This window comes from Cryptomeria japonica, chromosome 3 (genome assembly GCF_030272615.1).
Source record: "Cryptomeria japonica chromosome 3, Sugi_1.0, whole genome shotgun sequence".
In the NCBI taxonomy this organism is placed as follows: Eukaryota; Viridiplantae; Streptophyta; class Pinopsida; order Cupressales; family Cupressaceae; genus Cryptomeria; species Cryptomeria japonica.
This window is the reverse complement of record NC_081407.1, coordinates 163,882,684-163,897,824: the sequence shown is the minus strand read 5'-3', so window position 1 is coordinate 163,897,824 and position 15,141 is coordinate 163,882,684.

The window sequence follows — 15,141 nt, the reverse complement described above, 5'->3', positions numbered from 1 at the left end:
AAAAGAGCCTTAGGAATTCTAGGGTTTTCTCTGCATAGAAGAATCCTAATTTTAGATGCAAAGCATCTATCAAATTTTAGATAACTTGCATCCTCTCTATCCCAAGATAGAATAGTACTCAACAATTGCACTGACATCTCCTCTTTATCCTTTATCTTGATCAGGTCCATTTCCTTTGAAAAATAATCAACACCTTTGAACAAGAACATGTGCATTAACATGGAATACCATCCAAATGGCCTATCCACCTTACCATTCTTGATTCCTACTAGCCCTTTATGAATTGCATCAGCAAGGTATGATGCATAATCAAATGTTACAGCTAGGGAGGGGTTTAGAATTTGTGCAATCATTAACATATAATGGGTTGACATATTCTTTTCAACATCCTCTGCAAAGATCTGGCATAATGCCCAATACATACCTTTAGCTCTCAGAGTAAATAAGTTGAGAGAGAATGGATCCATTGTGCTGGGGCCTACAACTGTTAACCCCCCTATCTTTACAAAGAATTCTTTCAATGGGCCATTTCTAAGATGATCCTTTTGTGCGTTGTAAACCTGGGCTAATGACTCAAAGTCAATAGGCTCTAATAAATTGGAGGACTCACTGAGTTTAAACACTTTCCTGAATTCATCTTCATTTATCTCAATCAAGACTGATCCTTTTATGTTCCTGATGCATCTTGCCACTGGGTCATAATTCTATGCAATTAGGGCTAACAGATCTACATCCATAAAAACACCTGGGACCACGAGCTTTCCTACATCTCGTTCCCATATGCCATTCAAAGGAGCTGGGGAATTACTTTGCCCAAAACTGACTTTGAATAGTCCTAAGCCTGACAATCCTATTTCAGGGTCCCTCAACCAATTACCCTTATCATAGAGGCCATCTCCAAATTTTAGGCGAGGGTTCTTGGGTACTAGCTCTTTGGCCTTAGCCCCAACATTGGTGGACATGGTTAATTGCTCTAAAAAATCATCACAGATATTTCGGTCCTGGTAATTCACCTTCCCTGTTAATTCTCTTCTGGTTGCCATTTTGGTCAAACAATTATACCACTAGAAGCTAGCACAGACCTCCAATGAAGTAATTCACACAACAACATTTGAGAACAAACCAAGAGTTATCAAGAAAAGCACAAAAAAACCTGATTAATTTCCTGAAGAAAATCGCCTTGCAACAATTCGCTCTGCAACAAACTTCAATGAAACAATATTTAGCAATCAAGTTGATGCAGACTCAACGGGACAAGTTGGCATTTAAGTTTTTTGGAAATTAACTCCGCATGCTTCGACTTTCTTTTCAGAATTGAATTCGCCAAATTGAATTCAAAATTGGCTCCAATGGGTCATAATTCCTCTAAGTCTTTCCTCTGTTTCACTCCTTCGCTATGTCGCAGAACATAAAACTAGTGCTCTTTTCTTTCGCAAAACAACGTTGGCCGTTGGATCATGAGAACTTACATCGCCTTTATCTCCGTTTAATCTCTCTACTTCGCGGACTTTAAAAGTCGTTCACTTTTCCTTCGCGAGGCTGCGCCAATCGTTAGATCAAACTCAAATCACCCGACCTTTAACTCCAACCGGGGTGGTCAGTTTTACCTACTAACCGCGCCTCATTTTGACGGCTAACGGTATTTCGCCATTTCGCTAAAGTTAAGCTACGGGCATCTTCAAGCCACGAAACAACGAGAAGCGTTGGATCAATCTTGAGATGAATGCCTTTTAAGTGGGCCCTTTACCCAGGAATTAGTTACCCCACTTGTTCTTCGGTTGAAAAACGCCACATGGTAGTCGGTCATTAGCCCTAGAAACTACTCTAGGTTCCACCTTTGATCCGCCACATGCTATCTTTATTATTCCCACATAATTGCTGGTTACACCTAGGCGGGCCCTCAACCACTTTTAAAACCACGTGTCACCCGACACATCACAATCGAGCTCTACAAGAAGCGGCAGCTGTTATGCCACATCACGCCTCCATGTGATCTCCACCTGTCTTTTGCGACTTTGCGAACATTATTCTTCCTTTGGGTTGCAGCCACAAAACTACGAGAATTGTTAGATCAAAATAGACCTGATCTGCTTTTAGCCTTATGCCCTTCTTGTCCCTTGGGCCCACCAGCCTTTTCGCCACTTCGCGAAGGTTAACCTGCTAGCATCTTATCTTCACGAATTCACACGAGCCGTTATATCTCAAAAACTTGCTCATTATTTACTCCTTTCTATGACAACCTTGCTCGGGCCCACTGCAGACCACCAACTAAGTGCCTCGTCATTGCTCTGTCATTGCCAGCTGGACCTACCACATTTATTGCCACCTTTAGCGGGACCCGCCACCTTTTCGCTATTTCGCTGAAGGTAGAACTTGTGCATCTCCTGGCCGTGAATCAACACGAGCCGTTGATCTCTTTCCAACCCGATCATTCTTTAACCAAAGAAGATCACTTGTCTCGGGGACCCACCAAAACCTTTCGCCATTTCGCGAAGGTTAAAACATGTTCAGCTTGATCTCACAAAACCACGTCGTCCGTCCGATCAGATGAAACTTGATCGGTGTTTAGCTTTAGTCCAAACCTATATGCCGGGTCCACTTTCACCTTTCGCTACTTCGCGGAAGCTAACTTTTGAGCACTTTTTGGTCGCGAATCAACACGGGCCGTCAGATCAATAGAAAGTTGCATGATGCTTATAAGGCCCGACGGACATTAGAAAAGGCACATTAAAAGTGAACAAAAATTAAATATTTAAAAGGGACCGCCTAGGTAAATGACAAGGGGGGAACACTTTTATGATAAAGGGACCCATCACTTAAGTGAATAAAGTAATGCCAAATTAGAAACCAAAAGGGGTTTTCTCAGATATTGAAGTGACTTAAAACCTAAACCCTGAACCCCTTAGGATCTTAAAACAATTTGAAAGAACATGGGTGTACTAGACACAATTTTGAAAAACTTAGCCATTTATGGACTAAAAACATCCATTTTTAAAATAGTGATAACACCGCCAACAAGAGAGGTAAAGAAATTGACAGACTTCCAGCCACCATGAAGTACCAATATGAAGGACAGGTCCATGTTTCGAAGCTGGACGATCAAATTAAATGGGTCACGGACACCAAAGTGGGACACATAGAGATTGGGGATATTGCAACCCAATTGGATAAACCTAACCTAGATTCTCTCCACCGAAGGATAAAGAGGTCGGGTCTTGTGGAAGCTACTGTATTCCCACAGTCGCTTCAAGCACCAGAGTTTATAATGACCATCGCTCCATTCTATAATCCAAGGACCAGAAAGTGCATGGATGCACATGGAAAGATTGTTATTGACTTGTCACCGGATATGCTGGGGTTCGTCTTCAGAATCCCAACTAGGGAAGAGGCATTCTTATTAATAGAAGAAGAGGCCTTGAAAGCGTGGAACGAGAAGGTGTCAGCCAGGAAACGACACATGAATACCAACTGGTTGGAAGAGGAGAGGAAAACAAGGCTCAAAGCTACAGAGGTCCTGAGGGAAGACTTCAAAGAGCCTTAAAGGGACTTGATTATTATGCTCAGTAGGGCCATCGGCAAGCCTGACTGCAAGCATTTCCACCCTTGGATGTTCCACATATGAGTACCATATTGGTAGGAAAGCAATACTTTGATTGGCCACAAATCCTTTCTAATAACATTTGTAAGTAGATGAAGGAGGTACAACATACCCAGAAGTTCTTTTTCACGTCCTATGTCATTTGGGTAGCTGCCAGAGCCAGAAAGTTTCTAGGCCTATAGGTAGAAGGGCAGTTAGGAGAGAAGGAGGGACAGAAGAAGATATGAGAATATTATTCCCAACTCACTCTAACAAATGCAAAGACACACTTCAAGAGGGTTAATGATGCCTTCATCTTCCCTATAATCATAAAGTTGACTAGAGACGCAGGATATCGGATAAGCCCAGAAGCCATGGCTATTATCCAGGAGTGGGCATGTTGGTTCATCCAAAACCCACGCTCCACTTACATCAGAGTTAGTGGATTCACAGGGAATCCAATGCTGCTGCCTTGTTATTGCAACGATAGGGTAATCCTGCTAGAGTATGTGAGACAACTTCTTGGTCTCCAGTCACTGTTGTCTTCTAAACACAAAATAGGTATTGACTTCTTGGTGTCCATTGGGTACTTCGCCTATTCTAAAATATAGGTGGCAAAATTGGCCGAGCAAGAGCTTCAAGATTTGAACTTGAAAGAATATAGTCATACTAGGGAATTTTATGATCCCTACGGGAAACTTAAGCAAGCTATGCCTAAGGCATATGAGGGGCATAGGCCCAGCTTGGAAGACTTTTGGGCCAACTTGCAGGACAATTTTGAAGTCAGGGAGAAGAATTATAACAGGTTGTCCATGCCACAGGTTAGAGACTTTGGTATTGAGACTAACCTCCCTAAAGATCAGAGGGATGATGGAGAGTTACTCGATCCAATTTATAAAGAATCAGGAATAGACAAGAGGCCCCTCTCCCCAGTAAAATGGTCTACAAACGAAGATACAGATATGGAGAAGGTCTCCCAGGTGGTCATCAATAGGACTAAGCAATGGTTAAGCCAGAGGGTCAGACCCAGTACATCAAAAACAAAGCAAAAGGAATCCACCTCAGGGGTGCCGCAGTCAAGAGGCCATAAAGAGTATGCCCGAAAAACAAGGTTGGCTTCAAGACAGAATACCTCCACTGACCTAGGTGAGGAAGAAAAGCCTCAAGCAAGCACTGAGGACTTGCTGAAGAAACTCCAAGAAAAGATGAAGGAGACTGAACTATTGAAGAAGGCTGCAGACCTAGGAGTGACTGATGGGCTAGGCGCCATTCCACTTGCTAGAGTTCTCCCACCAAGGACTGCTATAGGCCACACTGAAGGAGAAGATACTCAAGATTAGGAAGAGAACCTAGAGGCTACCAAGGAGGTACCTGTTTAGCCACCTTCCACAGGTACAACAAGTGCTTCAGGCACGACCACTCCTGCACCACCATTTGTTGATTTATCCACAGGGCAGCTCGGAGTGCAAGGTTTTACACCCACTACTGAGAAAGTGAAAATTAGAAATGTCGAGTCTGACTCTGACTAGGAGGAAGAGGATCTCGACCAACAACAACCTCTAGGTAGTGAGCAAAAAGGAGGTGAAGCAGACGATATCCTAAATGAAAGGTTGATTCTAACTCCTCAAGACCAAGAAGACTTGCTTAAGGATATAGAAGCTGAGCAAGCAGAGATGGAGTTAGGGAATGAAGAATTGGCATTCAATGAGGAAGTTAGTGGTAAGCTAGGAGAGTTACACAAACAACAAGCTCTCCAAGCTAACTTAGCCCGCCAAATTTCATCATTCCAGGTTCCTGGCCAAACGGGAGCTGAAGCAGAGGAGCAGGTAGAGGAGCAGGCAGAGGTGCATGTTATAACTACTGAGATTGTATCACATCAAGGTGATAAAGTTGAAGATATACCAGAATGGTTAGAGTTTACCTTTGAAAAGAAAAAGAGAAAAGCAGAGCTTCCCAAGGTTACTCTACAACAAGCAATCACTGAGGAACCACCAAAGATTAAGAAGTTGAAGACGGTTCACCACCTGTCGAAAACTAGTTCCGGTGAAGTGATTGCAGATGTGGTGGTTTCATCGCAGGCCGAGGGACAAGATTCTCCCAAATACAAAGTATCACATATAAACCTAGGTAAGCAAACCAAGTGGGGAGAGTTAGATACCTTGGAACTAGCCACAAGCATTGTCAAAGGGCACGTGGAAAAGGAGCATAGCTCAAATGTAGAACTTAAAGTGCAGTTGGGGCAGTATAAACACCTCTTGGTAGAAATGTGTAAACCTTTGGACTCCTGTAGGACAGATGACCTACCTTCAAACTCATCCTTGCTAGAAGGAGATGTAAAGGCACTATTGGAGGTGAGACGAGTAGCTGCGGCCGCTAAATCTTGGACTCAGATGAATGCAGCCAAAATTAGGTTGTTTCTCTAGGACACAATGGAAATATACCGTAAAGCGGTACAGGAAGGTGGAGCTTTGGCAACCCATTCCACACAATGGGAGCGGAAGGAGAACACCTTTAATAAACAGCTCCAAATTTTGAAAGGGATACTACAGTCAGGAGAAGAGCTGATAGTACGAGAAGACCTCTTAGGAGGGGATAGTTGTGAGAATCTACAATCCTACATACATTTTGGAGTTGAAAGTAGAGATGTATCAGCAGTATGTCAAGGAGATGACTAATATTCGGGACCCTCTTCTCAGAGAGATTTTGTCATATGAAGATTTTTTAACGAATATACTAGGGCCTTTTGGCCTTGGAATAGCTGATACTAGAATAATGGACCAACAACAAGTTTTAAATCAATGTGATACATATGAGGCACAAAACTTAGGACCTGCTGCCCTTATGGACAGATACACACAATTGATTACTCAGTGTCACGAGGTGACATATACGGTAAAGGAGTTAGAGGAACAAGGAGTACATGCAGAGGAGACTTTGAAGAAGTATAAATTTAGAATTAAGCATGTAACCAATCCGCCGGTCCAAGAAGTTGCATGTATAATTGAAAATTATAAGGCATTTACCAAGAAATAAAAAAAAAGCTAGGCACACAATTGCTAAAGATAGCAAAGCTTTTTCTTGATTTTAAAACTGCTTCTCCTACTCAAGTCCCAATTTTGAAAGAAATCCTGCATGATTACGAAAACGTGGCTCACCCAACATGGTCTTCATAGTGCTCATGTAGCGTCCATTTCGTAGTTGTTAAGTGGAGTGTCCAGGCAGAAACTTGCAAGTTAACTACGACTCCTAATTTTAGTTCTTAATTTAGGATAGAGTTATTTCCTAAATAATAGAGTGAAAAACTTCTATAAATTGAGAAGTTGAATTCATTTGTAAGGGTCCCCAAATTGATGATTTGTGGCCCACTTAGAGATTTTTAGAGAGTTTTTGCAGATTGTTAAGAAGTTTGAGTTATTTTTGCTATACATTCATGGAGATTAATATGAAAAGCAGCTTGTAGATTGCCTGATTTACATCTATATTCTACCAAATTATTCTGTGTAATTGGTAACGTCTATTATTTTGAGGTAGCAACGTGGTAACATTTTTGTCTATTATGATATGAACCATATTGTGCATGTCAGTGGTGTATGGGAATTACTGTGATAGGCCATATTGTTGATGATTCTATGTCCACAGATTTGTGAAATTGATGATTTTGCAGGTTTTATGGAAGTCTGTTGTTGAATGCTAACTTGGATAATATTTGATAATTGCTCAAATTGTAGGGAACTAATTGAATAGTTTATTAAGTTGTCATTGTATTGATATTTATTGTTATTTTCTTGTTTCCCTTACGCTTCACATTTTATTTCCCCAGAGAGTCTTAAATCAAAAAATACAAAAAAAAGAGGAAGTGCAATTGTTCGTAAACCAACGAGATTTAGTTCTAACCAATAGACCTCTTTACAGTTATAACCACATTAGCCATTGATTTATCCATCACCATCGAGACTCGACTACAGAGACCTTGGGGTAGTGAGTTCTTCCGAACCCGTTACTTTTCAGGAGAGGTGGTGAGTGTTTGCATAAACTACTTGACTGTTGGTGGGTGTGTCAAAACACATGTCAACACAACCCACCCTGGTGGATTCCAACTAAATCACCTAAAAGCCAATAACAAGTTTTTACACTTAGGAAGAAGTAGCTTTTGACATATACCACTTGGTGACCTTAGTGATATTGTCAACTATCTTCTTCACCATCCTAGGTAGCACTTCACATGGTCACCCCCATGCTACAGGTGACTACTAGTGAACCCTTGTGATACAACGATTAGCTCTAGTTACTGTATATGGTGAAAAGTGATGATAAACTATTGTAAAACCATAAAGATCCAACCACAAACAATCTAAGTTGTACAATGAAACATTCACCAATACCAATAGAGATACCTAAGATCATGTAAATCAACAAAATTAAATTGTGAGATTTTGCCAAGATCAAGAACTCAATGAAAAGTACAATAGAGAGATAAAATAGATGACAAGAATAAACTATATTCTATCAAGATGAAAATACTGATCAACTGGATCATTAATCGTTACATACAATGAATATGAGCCTACTTATATAGGCAAGACTATATGGATATGTGAGCACACAAACATGACATGTGGCTCAATAAGAAACAAAGGTAGGTAGGAAATAGGTGTGGTAGGTAGGAGAAACAATATAATATTCCACATGAGGTGGATCACCCACCGAAGGTGGAATGTAACAAGAAGATAAGATCACAAAAGGTGGAAATTATCCTCTACACACTATCCCAATGTGGCACAAACACCCAAGTGTCTCATACCCAAAATACTATGAAATGCATTATCCTAAGTAAACTTAAGTAAGGTGTAATAATATCCAAGATGAATAATTAATTACACCAACACCCCCACTTAAGTGCAAATTAGGGGAATGCACTTAAGTCTACAATGCAACTAAGAAATGCAAGATGGGTCCTGGCTGCCAGGCCATGTTAGGTACCCATGTACAAATGCAAATGCATGCAAACCAATGCAATGAAATCTCTCACAAAGCAGGGAAAGAGAGAAAAACCCAATGGGAAAAAATCCTCCCCCAAAAGAGAGATGAAAACTATACAAAGAACTCTCATAGAAGTATGAGAAGGACAAAAACCCATGTGAGGAAAAAGTCCCCCCCATATGAGAGAAGAAGAGAGACTAGGTAGCCCCCCCTCAATGTAGAATCTGCACCAATAGTAGAAGCTCGATGATGAATGAAGAAACTGCTCCACAAACGTCAAACAACGTTCCTCCCCTTAGGAAGAAGCAAAACCAAAGGTGTATCCATGAAGTCTCCCCAATCACGAAGGGAAGATGCATGAAAAAAACTTATGATGAATGAAGTCTCTGAAAACTGCTCAAGTGTCCCCATGTCGATGCTGAAAGTTACCCTCTCCAAAGGTGGTAAACTACTCCACACTGCTGAAAAAGGCACTCCAAGATCTAGTGGAGAAGAATGTAGAACAATATCAAAAGACTCACATGTCTCCTCTAAGGATAAAGAGACCTCCTCAAACTGTTGTACAAAAGTATCCACAGTCATGTCAACCTCGAAAGAATAATCATGTAGAGAATGCACAAGAGGGTCAGAGTGTTCCATCGCAACAATCGAAGAAGGATCATCTTCATCAAAGAGAAGAAGAATGTCATCACTCCCAAATCTGCAATTTAGGACTCCATAAACAAACCTACAATGTCTGTCAAGGAGGCATCCTAATCAACTAAAGCTGGAAGACATGAAATATCCTGCTGCACTGAATCACAAGAAGGCAAAACTGTCACACTAGCTGCATCATCAGGTGCAATAGGTGATGTGATATCAATAGGAGGAGATGAAATACAAGACTCAAGAACGGGGTCACATGTGAGAACACCCAAGTTCAAGTACCCAAAGTTCTCCTCAAAATATGAATCATCAACATAGGAAGAATCAACCTCATAAATAGGACCAAAATATGAAAAGGAGTACAACCGAGATGCACGATCAACCACCCCAATCACAATGATAGCTCTAGTCTCCAAGTATCGAATGATAACTGAATCAGGTGTGAACTCCATAGTTTTCCTAGTTGGCCCATGTGTGATTTGATAGATGGAAAGAAGATTGTTTGTCAAATGGAGTACACACAACACACCATTGAAGGAGTTATCCCCAATGGCAATAGATCCTTTCCCAATCACATCCATATATGTATGATTGCCCATCAAAATTTGTGGCATGTGGCAAGGCTCAAATGAAGAAAACATAGATTGCAAAGATGACATATGATGAGAAGCCCCTGAATCTAGAATCCATCTCCCTGAATCATGACTTGTAGTAGCACAAAGAGCTTGTCCCTTTCCTTTATCTGTCTCAAAAGAGTGATCCTTTCCTTTATCCTTTTCTTTGGAATCTGAAGTAGACATTCTAGAAGGTAGGTTGATTTTGTTCTTCTCAAGAATATTCCTCAACTCATCAATATCCTTCTTGTAACAATGATGTTCATCATGTCCTGAATTCTTGCAATATGCACAAAAAAGATTATCCTTATAAGATTTTCTCTTAGGCGAGGATGTAGAATCACCTTGTTGTGGAGAGGAGGATTTTGCTCCATCTTGTTGTGGTTTTGAATTAGGTTGCTTTTGATTCTTGCCTTTTCCTTGATTTCTTTGATTCCCTTTATTAGCCACCAAAGCTTGTGACTTTAAAGATTTGAGAATCCCCATCTTGGTCAACTTAGATTGCTCAAGTATCAACATCTCCGTGAATGAATCAAATGAGGGAGAAGTGTATGAGGAACCTTGAGCTAATCTATGGGTGTGAAAGCTAGATACAAAGGTTGCATACTCTGATGGAAGCTTGTCCAACAAGTTATAAACCAATTGAGCATCCTTTTTGTCAATTCCACAATCCTTAAGCTTTGCTCTTAGCTCATTAGATTTTGTGACATAATCTTGGATTGTATCAAAATCCTTGGGATCCAAAGCTGTGAGTTCACTATCAAGCTTGTATCCCTTAATCTCATCAACTTGACTATACAATTTCTCAAGAATATCCCAAGCCTCTTTAATTGTAGTACACTTATCAATGTGAAAAATGAGGTCATTTGATACATACTTTCTAAGAGTTCCAAGTGCCATAGCATTCTTAGTGAGCCATTCCATTTTAGCATTAGGATCAGCCTTAGGATCAGGTGGTTTTGTTATATTCCCATTTACATAATTAATGAGTCCTTTTTCCATTAGTTTACTCCAAGCCTTAATCTTCCATGAAGAATAATTATGAGGAGTTAAAAGTGCAAATTTAGGAGAACCCATAGCACCAAAATGAAAAAACACAATATAGAGAGAGGCACAATCACACAAGACACCCCCCCAAAATACTCAGTCAAGAAAACCCCCCCCCAAAAAAAAACTAAAAAATAAAAAAATAAAAATGGTGATTTGTCACTTTATACTTAGTACGTATACAATGGGCCACTTGAAAAACAAGGCAAGGTGGACTTCTGATTTCAATCTTACAATTGCCTCAAATAGGCTATAAGAGATTATGAAATTAGACGAAAAATTATGCACTTAAAAAAAATGACACCTGAAAGGGAGGTCGTATGACCCCAAACGAAGCCTCTGAAGTTGCAAAATTTGGGATTAGACAGGTACAGTCATGAAGATCTGCAAATTCTAAAAACTCCATCCATCAAAATAAAAAATTCCTCCACCACTTCGAAGAACACGAAATTCTAGCCCATTTCAAAAAAAATTGCACCAAACAAGGAGCAAAAATGAGCAAGATATGACCATCTGAAGTCGGATTGCAAAACTGAAAAGCTCAATGAGAGGGGTGTAATTTTTTTTCAAAATTACTATTGACTTAGCACTGATGTCAGCAAACTAATAGCTTAAAATTGACGGCCGTCTAGCCTTTGAAAAAATTTCACCTCCCCGTGCATGGCTGATAGGGAGGTAGTGCAAGGTGGTTGTCAAGTGGCTAGTATGTTTGCTAAGTGATAGATCCTTACTGGTTTCAAGGTGTAGTCACTAAGGACATAGTGCAAATTATCTCAAAGGCAATCTAACAACTCACCTTGTTCCACCTCCCTATGTCAAACTCTCCTTGGCTACTCAAGGGCTTCAACTCCATAATCACTCTGGTTTGGTAATCCAACTCCTTACTCACCCAATTGGCATTCATTCTTCTGTCCCTGATCTGCTCTCTAATTGCACAAGGTCTCCTCTATGTGAGTTATAAGTTTGAGACAAGTTTTGTTTCCTTGGGTGTCTCTTTTGGTCTTCTACGTTTTGGAGTGTAGAAGCCTTCACAAGTGCTGCAACCTAAGTTTTGGAGTCTTTCCCACCAAAAAGGTTAAATTCATAAAAGGACAACTTATTTCAATTGTTATTGATGAACTTCATGCCTTACATCCTCCATTTTTGTACCCGATTTGACAAAAACTCAATTTTGAGGCCTAAAATGGGCTACAAGGAATTAGCCCTCCATTTGGGGTTTTGTGCTCACCCTGCTCAAGCGATGGACATCTAGACAAAAAGGAGTTGATATTCGGACACTCTTTTGGGAGTTCTTGAAGATTTTCAAAGTCTTAGGGTCTCTCGGGCCTCCTCTGTGACTATCCCAAAAATGGGTGAAAAAGGAGGGTTTGGTAGGGTTTTGATTGTGAAAACCAACATTCAAGCTAGAGACTTCAAAATTTGGAGAACAAGATTTTTACAAAAAGTTGCTTAATGCAACAATTTACAACTTTTCCATTATTGCCTCCTTCAAACACATCATTTGCAAAGAGCCAAATTACTTTCAAACATGTAAACATGTCTATCATTTAGGAACAAAGGAGAGTCATGTTAGCCCTGGACACAAGCATTAGGAAAAATACACATAATGGATCATTCACTATCCAAGCTAACTGTCACTGCGCTTTTTTGCCTTTCACTATTTTTTTCCACTATGACCTGCACTTTACCACTGTCAAACACTTTTGCAAAGGACTATTTGGTGCTTTTCTATCACTGCTCTGTCTTTAGAGTTTGTTGTCCTTCATACCTATTAAGTGGAAGAGGAGAATTTCATGTATAACTTCAACAAAGAATGTAAAAACCAGTCATAGTTGACTGTGGCAGCAAATTGGGCATTACAACTTTGCCTCAAAGATCATCAATTGATCTTGGAAACTTTCCAACCCATGGACAAGGGTCAAACACCTTTCCTTGCTCTTGTTTTCAAACAAACAAAGAAGATACAAGGTTTTACACACACCAATAAATGGTGGAGAGCAAACAAATGAAAGGAAAACTAATGCCAAAACAGTGACTCACTGTTTTGCTTACAATTTGCACAAACTGAAAGTGTAACCTTCCTTCTCTTGGCTTAGAAAGCCTCTTAGCTTTCAATTACAATCTTGGACAACAAGACAAGTCTGTCCACCTGAAGAATGCATTTTCTATGGAAGAGCAAAGCATCAAACCTTTACAAGACCCTAGCCAAATGGCACACTTGCCTAGGGCTCCATGGCCACATAACTCCTTGCACCTGCATTCTTGAAGACAAAACATGTATTTGCATAATTTACAAGTTGACCAACTGGTTCTTGGGAAGCCATGAACATTTTAGGACTCCAAGAAGCCAAGTTGGTCAAGCATCCTTGCCAATTCCTAGACAAGGCAGTGAAACTGTCAAATCAAACTAATTTTACTACAAACTCAAAACTTGATAAAATTAGATGCCACCAAAGGTAAAAGCTTAAGAAAACATAATAGAAACTAAAAATGCAAGAACAGTACGGCCAAGTACAACAGGTGTACGGACTGCTGTTCACATGGAGTTAAAAACTAGAGAAAAACCAAGTAAAACTAGTGCAAGTTTGCAAAATGCTTCATAACTTCGAATGATCAACCCTTACAGTTAAAATAGGAGATTAAATACCTCTCCAAGTTGGTTAGCCTCCTGTACGGACAGGTACATGTCCAAGGGCACTTAAATTTGACATTTTGATGCCTAAATGACAACTTTTGGTGCCTAGAAAATGCAAGATTGACCTCCAAGACTAACAATCACCTAAAAACACTTCTCACACCTAAAACCCAAGCATAAAAAATGTCTAAAACCTTTTCAAAACAAAAACCACATTAAAAACTCATTTTTCCATCATTTTGCCAGGCAACACCAAACTGGCAACTTTGAGCAAAAAGATGAAAACAAGAAACCAAAACCACACAATGAGTTCAAAACTCATCCAAACAACCTAGAACAACTTCAAAAACATCTAAGACAACTTTCCAACTTAAAACTAACAAAAATCAAACCTGTGATGAAAATGAAGCTGGGAATGAAGCTAGGTGCTCCTGCACCATACTCCCCCGGTGACAAAGAAGTCACGTGACTCCTTTGGGTAGAAAAGAGAGAGGAATACCAGCCTTGGTGAAGTCACTTTTAGGTATCCAAGTGGCTTCAGAAGCTGGTTGATCTTTCCACTTGATCAAATGTTCAAAGTAGTCATGCTTTCTAGTCTTCTTGATGATTCTGGAATCAAGTACCTGTTCAGGAATGGGAGAAGAAGAAGAGGGGATAGATAGATCAGAAAGGGAATGAGAAATGTCTGAAGCTCTCTGAGTCTCTTCTAGAGGCTGCCCCTTGAAAGGTACCAAATCTACAACATTAAAGATAGGAGACAAGGAAACATCAGCAGGTAAATCAATTTTATAAGCATTTGGACCATACTTAACCAGAATCCTGCAAGGTCCAATTCTTCTCATCTGTAACTTGGTAGGAACTCCCTTTGCAATCTAGACTTGTTGAGATGTACCATCACAAAATCTCCAACTGAGAATTGGACTTCCCTCTTAGAAGCATCCACCCTTGGCTTGACTCTTGCTGTGGTGTCCTGCAAAGACTGCTTAACATGTTCATGTATCTCTTTTAGAGATTGTGCCATATCTTCTGCTGTCCCACTAACATGTTGCAAGTTAGTCACATCATGTAACTCAAAAACACCTCTTGGATGCATACCATAAATAACCTGAAATGGACTCTTACCAGTGGATCTGTTTACACTGTCATTGTAGGCAAACTCTGCCTGTGGGATGAGCTGATCCTAGCTTTGTCCATACTCCTTGGTGAGTAAGCAAAAACAATGAGTCACTATTTTGGCATTAGTTTTCCTGTCATTTGTTTGCTCTCCACCATTTATTGGTGTGTGTAAAACCTTGTATCTTCTTTGTTTGTTTGAAAACAAGAGCAAGGAAAGGTGTTTTACCCTTGTCCATGGGTTGGAAAGTTGCCAAGATCAATTGATGATCTTTGAGGCAAAGTTGTAATGCCCAATTTGCTGCCATAGTCAACTATGACTGGTTTTTACATTCTTTGTTGAAGTTATACATGAAATTATCCTCTTCCACTTAACAGGTATGAAGGACAACAAACTCTAAAGACAGAGTAGTGATAGAAAAGCACCAAACAGTCCTTTGCAAAGGTGTTTGACAGTGGTAAAGTGCAGGTCACAGTGGAAAAAAATAGCGAAAGGCAAAAAAGCGCAGTGACAGTTAGCTTGGACAGTG